Genomic DNA, 7,247 nt, shown 5'->3' on the forward strand with positions numbered 1-7,247 from the left:
CAGGAGCATGCAAGTCTTGGCACACTCACGTGTGTGTGTGTGTGTGTGTGTGTGTGTGTGTGAGAGAGAGAGAAAGAGAGAGAGAGAGAGAATGAGAATCTGGCTTGAGACAAAACTCAACCAAGTCTAGTTTATACAGAAGGAAGGAAAAGAAATCCATGAGAAGTGCATTGCTGCTCACAGTGGATACAGCTCCCATGTAGAGAAGAATTGGCCTTTCCCAGGACTCTAGAGTATGACAGCTGGAAAGGATAGCCCCTGGTAGGGGACACCCAGATCCAGGAAGGAGATCTGTCCCAGCTCACCCCATGGGTCACTGTCAGGGTCAGGGTCAGGGCTCGAATTTTAGTACCGGGAGGGCAGAGACTGAAACACAATTCCTAACCTCCAGGTCCTTATGGCTTCGGCAAACAATGAAGAAATGTCCCAAATAATTGCCCAAGACCTTGACACTAGACAAGTAATAATTCCATTCACTAGCTGCTTTTTTTTTTTTTTTTCAGAAGTCTCCCTTAACCAGAGACCTGCTTCCCTCTTAATTGTTTCTATTCTGCCTATAGTGGTCTGCAATGGGCAGTCATCACTTTCAAGGGGGTCCCACTTTTGGGAAAAGAGGAGAAGATGCCAGATGCAGCCCAGGTGTGGTATGGACTCAGTTTACCGAGCACCCCCAGCACCCAGCATGAGCAGCTCTGCCTCTCCCCTCCCCACCACCCTCCCCTGGAGGAAAGAAGTCCAGAGAGGGTAAGTGACTTGTGCAAGGTCATCCAGCTCTCGGGTGGCAGAATGGGATCAAGCCAGGCTCAGGGGAAACCAAACATTCCAAGCAGACCCAAAAGAGGAGACCAGAGGACCAGAGATTGGGGGCTCCTCAGGAAATCTGGTTTATTTGCCAAACCAGAAAATAGAAATTCTAGGGCGGAGGGAGACTGCCTATCTCCACTGAGTCCTGGAGACCTCCAATCAGATGGGAGAGAGCCTTGTGAGGAGTCAGAGAATCCCAATGGCATTTGTTACCACCCACCTTGCATTAGGACTCTCTGTGCCCAGCTTCAGCCCTGGCCACCATGAGTCCCCAAGCACCCTCAGGGCATTCCGTCCCTCCCCAACCCGAGTCATCCAAGACCTCCGGTTAAGTTGGGTTTTCCGATAAACAACAAATCTTTAAGTATGACCCATGTGATATCTGGGATAGACTTACAGAAAGCAATTATTCCTTGTTCATCTGAAATTCATATTTAACCACGGGTCCTGGATTTTACCAACAGCCCTATTCTTGCAGTCCCTCTCGGTGGCTAGCACCTGCTGCCAATACTGGTTGATGGAGAAAACAGTGTAATATCCCGTTTTGCAAAAGTATTTGAGGGAGAAATACTACAGGCTGCCGCCACATTTCTTCCTCTTATGTCATTTTTGGAGGACGTTTTCGCCACATAGAAAGCCAGCCTCTTGCGGGATGCAAATGAGGCCCAGTCCCAGAGGGGGAAAAATTGAGTTAGAAAGCAGTTAGAAAACAACCCCAGGGGATCCGAGACCCGCGCTTCATCTGCGGAGTCTTTTATTCTCGTTAATTCATAACAGTGTCTTTTAAATCCTGAACTAGAATTCGAGAACAGTCAGCTTGTGAGTGTGACAGTCATTACTCCTAGGAAAAGCCCCCTCCGGTAGCTGGGCGCCCTCCGCGCGTTCTTGGTGCCACAGCGGACTCCAGTGGTCACGCGGGGAACCGCATGCTGTCTGCACCGCCCAGCTGGACCAGAGCCCTGCCCCTGGGCTGGTGAAGACAGGGCCGCTTCTTTGGCTGCCCAGGGGCCTGGGCTGGGTGGAAGGATCTCCGCCCAAAGACACAAATTCAAGTGCGCCACGTGGAGACAAAGCCCTGTCCTGCTGCTGTGAAGCTCTGACCAGAACAGTGTTGTATTTCATCTTGCATGCCAGTGTACCATTGCTGACCCAATTTCACAGATGTTCTCTTGAAACCGGACTGTGCCTTGTGAATAGTTTTAACTATCAAGCTGCGGTGATGGAACCGTCAAAAAAAAAAAAAAATCCTTTAAATACATGAGAGGCAGTTGGGCTCAGAATTGATTCTTCTCCTGTCAGTTGGTTATACTTAAATGGTTAGCTGGGGGATGTGGGCAAGTTAAGAGGACAGGAATTAAGACCCCCCCCCCATTCGCACCCATTGCTTCTTACCTCCAGCTAACAACAGTCTCGCTTCATTTCTGAGAAACGGAGGCACTACCGATCGGTTACTGAAAAAACACACAACTCCCATAACCTTGTTCATTTTCATATACGTAGCTCGGAGCAAGAGGTCCTCTGCCTTTGATTTGAAAGGAATAAAAGAATAAAGGGAAATGAAAAATATGGTCACAGAGAGGCGGGCTCTTGATCCGTACACACACACACACACACACACACACACACCCCTTGGTGCCTTTCCCCTTTCACAAGTTGGTCTTCACAAGTTGGTGGCTTCGCAGTTTTTAGTTGGCTCCTTTGCACATCATTTCAGCTGAAATCTCCCTCCTCGGTGGGGACACCCACAGAGAGGAATGTTGCCTGGGGAAGCAGCCCTTGCAGGGGACCATGGAGACCTGAACAGGGAGGCAGCCACAGAATAGACTTGGTAGGTTGGGTCTGAGGTCTGCTCCACTGGGCTGAGTGGCTTCCCTCCTCTGGGCTTCATCTCCCCTCCTGGAATGCGGATTTGCGCAGTCTGAACCTGTGATTCTAGCTATGAGGCCTCTGGTCAAACTCTTAAAAAGAATTATTTTCATTCATTCATTTTCATTCATTCATTCATCTGTTCAGCAAACATGAGTGACTAAAATGTGCCACACACTGTGTTAGAGGCTCAGCATAGAGAAATTAATAAGGAATGCCTCCTTCTAGGATGAGGTCACTGCAAAGAGACAGAGGTATCAGAGAAGTACAAAGCCAGGGCCTGGATGCCCACTGATGGCAATGAAAATTTGTGCACACTCTCTGGAGGCCAGTTTGACCCCCACTCCCAGATTGCCAAATGCACACACCACATGAGTCAGGAGCCCCAGTTGCCTGACTAACTCTAGTTATCTTAAGCAGAAAAAAATAATTAAGCTATTGAGTCCCAGGGAACCCAAGGGAAGGATGAAGGCTACAGTCTTAGCCCCAGGAAGGGACACAGGTGACCAGGCAGTCGCCATGACCACAGTTGGAATCACACCGTAAAAACTAGTGACACCCGTGCTATTACCATTGCTGGACGCCTGCGACCACCACTCGCCTACCATTATGGCAGAGCCTACGCTCTTTGCCCTGCCACCATCCTACCACAAAGCTGGAGTCACCACAGTTCCTGCTTTACACACTCAGGGAAGAAGGTGTCTGCTTAGCTGGGTCAAGGTCACATGCCCACATTTGAGCCACAAGGGAGCCACAGGGAAAGCAGGCACCCAGCATTTGTTTCCTCCACAGCAACAAGTGGATTCTGCCTCCCACCCAGAGTAACAGCTCAGGCAATTCCACATGCAGACAAAGACATTTATAATGCCAGTGGCCAAAATCGTGACAAGTGTCCTCTACACACACCCTCGACCCAGAAATTCCAGTTCTACAATCTCCATGTCTGCAGAGAAACGTTAATGCTTTACACAAGGGCACACAGATGACTGCTTAGTGGTGTTCTCTGCAGAGAAACGAAGTCTGAAACACCTGAAGAGTCAGCAGTAGGGGCTTAGGTGAGTTCTGGACAACAAGGCTGCCGTTAGAAAGATTGTACTCATTCATTCCATGAACATTTGTTGCGGGCGCCTTCGGGAAGACAGGGGAGGAGCTGAGACAAGGAGTTGTGGCTGGCCAGCAGGGACCAGACCCCGGAGGGACTACATACACAAAGGCCAGGAGAGAGTGTTTTCTGCTTGTTCTCATTTCAGGGGGAAGCCACTGAAATGTCTGAGGCCAGGGGAAATGCAAGCTGTGGGCAGTAACGCCATCAGATTCGTGTTTTTCGGAGATCACCTTTTCAAAGAACCACGTGAACTTCATTGTAGCACAGTGCGAGTGGAGACCACTCAGGAAGTGGTCGTGTATCCCAGTGATAGGGGATGGGGGCACAGAATGGTACTGGTAGAGATAGAGATCTGGACGGGTTCAGGATATTCTCACAGGGGTAAAATCCACACAGTCTACGGGTGGATATCTACGCCCCATGGTGTTGTGAAGGCCAAGGCTGGGCATAGCAGCAGAATAAATGAATAAATAAAATCCTTTTACAAAAGATTTTCAAGTTTACATGCAAAGAGCCACTCACCTTGTGTAGTCAGCAAGTTATTTTAATAATTGAGTGTGTACTCTCCAAATCATAAAAGTCTCAGAGACAGAAGGGGTCTGAATAGTTAGTTCGGATCTGGCAAATGATTGCCTGTGTCAGGATCAGGCTTTCTGAACCTTGGGACTCTGGCCATGGGGGTGCCAAACGGCTCTCTGTCGTGGGGGCTGCCGTATGCGCGCCTGCTGCCATTCCTGGCCTCTCCCCAAACGTTTGTGCTGGTTCTTCCCTGGGGGCCGTGAGAGTTTGTCCAATCTCTCTGGCCTCAGAAGGTTCTGCAGAGATTTCAAGACAGTGCCATGCTCTGCCCTCATGCCTCACCCCCCAACCCCCACCCTACTCCCAAGTCTTCTCTCCTCCAAGTTGAACACTCTTCCTTCAACTGTTCCTCACCTGACACATCGGGTCTCCTGTGGGGGCACATTTCCATGACCGCTCCCGGTCCTCAGCTAAACATGGTTCTCTGGGTGCTGGTAGAGCAGAGGCCGAGCAGCCGACGACCTCCCTCCCCCGTGATTCTCGCATGTAGCCAGACATGGCTTTTACTCCCAGACCTACGTCATCCAAAGTCCCACACTGGGCTGCTTACCAAAAATGTTGAAGATTCGTTCTCACACGTGACCCTGCTCCCTTGGGTCACCCCAGCTTAGCACCTTGGTCCTGGGGCCTAGTGGTTAGGCCTATGTTTATCCTTCTCAAACTTCACCAGTTCCCAAGAACTGGGTACCCAGGCTTGCCTCTGAGGACAGAGAGCCGGCTGGGGAGGGGATGGAACGGCAAATGACTTGTCCTTGCGCACCTGTGCACTGGCTCAGCTCCGCACCCATAAACTTGGTGTGTTGCCTCATCACAGTCCATGGGTGGGCACACAAATCCACGGGGCCCACTTCACGTGCTTAGATTCACCCAGTCTGCCCCGCCTGTCCTGATCCACTTAGAAATTTATGATGTCTCACTTTCCTCCCCAAATACGACACACATGCCTTCCAAACCCCCACTCAGAGCCATCCCCAAGGCAAGGTGGAAAGGACAAGCCAGGGTCTGTTAAGGCAATTTTAAGTCATGGCACTGAGTGGGTGTTTTTCCAGTTGCCACCCCACGAGCCCGCCCATTTCCCTCAAGAAGGCAAGTCAGCCCTCCTTTAAGTGGTCTCTCTAAATAGGGGCCCACCTGATTGGTGACCCCACTTCTTCCTTCTCCCTGGGGAGTCTCTAACTGCAGGAAAAGCTGAAAGAGGTAGCACTATCCAGAAAGGCGCTTCGACACTCAAGTAGAAAGAGAGGAGTAAGTGGGGTCACACAGGTGGGAGTAGGTCGGGTACTGTAAGGGGCGAAACTGGCACGTCGGGAGGAAGGTCTGTTGACTGGCTTCTTTTCAGGCAGCATCATGCAGTCCCAAAACGGCAGCAAGAATTGCACACACGATGATAATGGCAAATTTAATATGATTTATTCATACAATAACTCATGCTGCACTTAACACAAATACAAGGATACCTTTTTCAATAGTGTGGAAGAGATGAATTCATAAAACCTTTAAGTAAATAATGAGTTTTGAATATAAATCACCTGCAAAGGTTCTTTCCAAAGCACACCCGAAACGACAATAAATTAGGGCGAGGGTTTTGTAAATGTCAGCCTTGGTCCCGCTCTGAACCGTCTTACCCACATAAATCACAGTCCCTGACTTTTACAGGCAAGAAAACACAAAAGCCGTTAACCCCTGGCCTTTGCTCCTCTCTGTGCCCACGTCCTAAGTCTGGCTTCCTCGCAAGTGCCAAAAACACTGGGCATCAAGCCTTTGTTCCCCACCGCAGGCGGGATTCCGCTCCTTCTGCCTGGGCTGCGGCGCCCCGCCCTCTGAGTGCAGTTGTAGGTGGCCTCCCTGACACCTCCCCCAGAGACAACCCAAGCCACGTTTGTCTTCTCCAGTCTGGAATCACCCCCTTCAGAGGCCTAGGACCTTTGTCCAGAATCCAGAGCTCACCTCCAGTGGCTGCCGGCAATGCTGGATGGGACACGGAGTAACAGCCCCCGAGCAAAGCCCTTGAGGATGGGCTCTCCACCACATCAGACCACCTAGATTTCAGCAGACACCCAAGAGGAAAGCAGCATCTGCCCCACTGGGTAGCTAAGTGGAGCTTCCGGAGCACATGGGAGGCAAGTGCCAAGAGCAGCTCTTCCCCATCACAGCAACGCCGTAGGCGATCCAAGGGCACCGACTAGTGACAACTTTCTTGGCTTCAAGCTCTCGTGTAGGGGAGAGACTGTCCAGGAGAGGTAAGTGTATGCTGAGTGCCCCGGGGAGGGAGAGTGCTGGGCTGATGGCGGGGTCCACCACAACGGGCTGTACCTCCAGCCAAAGAGATACTGGGTGGAGCCAAAGAGGCCAGCTGGGTTCTAGTTCAATGCCTGCTGGACCCCCGGCCAGAATTGAAGAGATTCCTCAAAGAAGCTGTAGTCTGCAGGCTGGACTTGGGCAAGAAGGGGCTGAGCTTCATTCGGGAATTGACACTCAAAGCCCCTCACACACTGTCCCATTAAACACTAACTCCCCAGCCCCTGCTAACCACCATTCTACTTTCTGTTCCCATGAATTAGACCACTGTAGGAAACTCACCGAAGTGGAGTCACGCAGTACTCATCAGTTTCTGTCTGCTTGCCTTTACCTAGAGCAGTATCTTCAAGGGCCATCCATGTCGTAGCACACGTCAGTTTCCTTCCTTTTGAAGACTGAGGAATGCTCCATTGTACAGACCACATGTGGTCTCTCCACTCACCCCCCGCCCCCCGCCCCCCGCAACGGACACCTGGGTTGCTTCTACCTTTTGGCTATTGTGAATAACGCTGCTGTGAACATGGGCACACAGTTCCCCATCCCAATCTCTGCTTCTAATTATTTTGGAGTATATGCTCAGCCTTAATCACTTAAA

This window comes from Mustela lutreola, chromosome X, assembly GCF_030435805.1.
Source record: "Mustela lutreola isolate mMusLut2 chromosome X, mMusLut2.pri, whole genome shotgun sequence".
NCBI classification, from domain to species: domain Eukaryota; kingdom Metazoa; phylum Chordata; class Mammalia; order Carnivora; family Mustelidae; genus Mustela; species Mustela lutreola.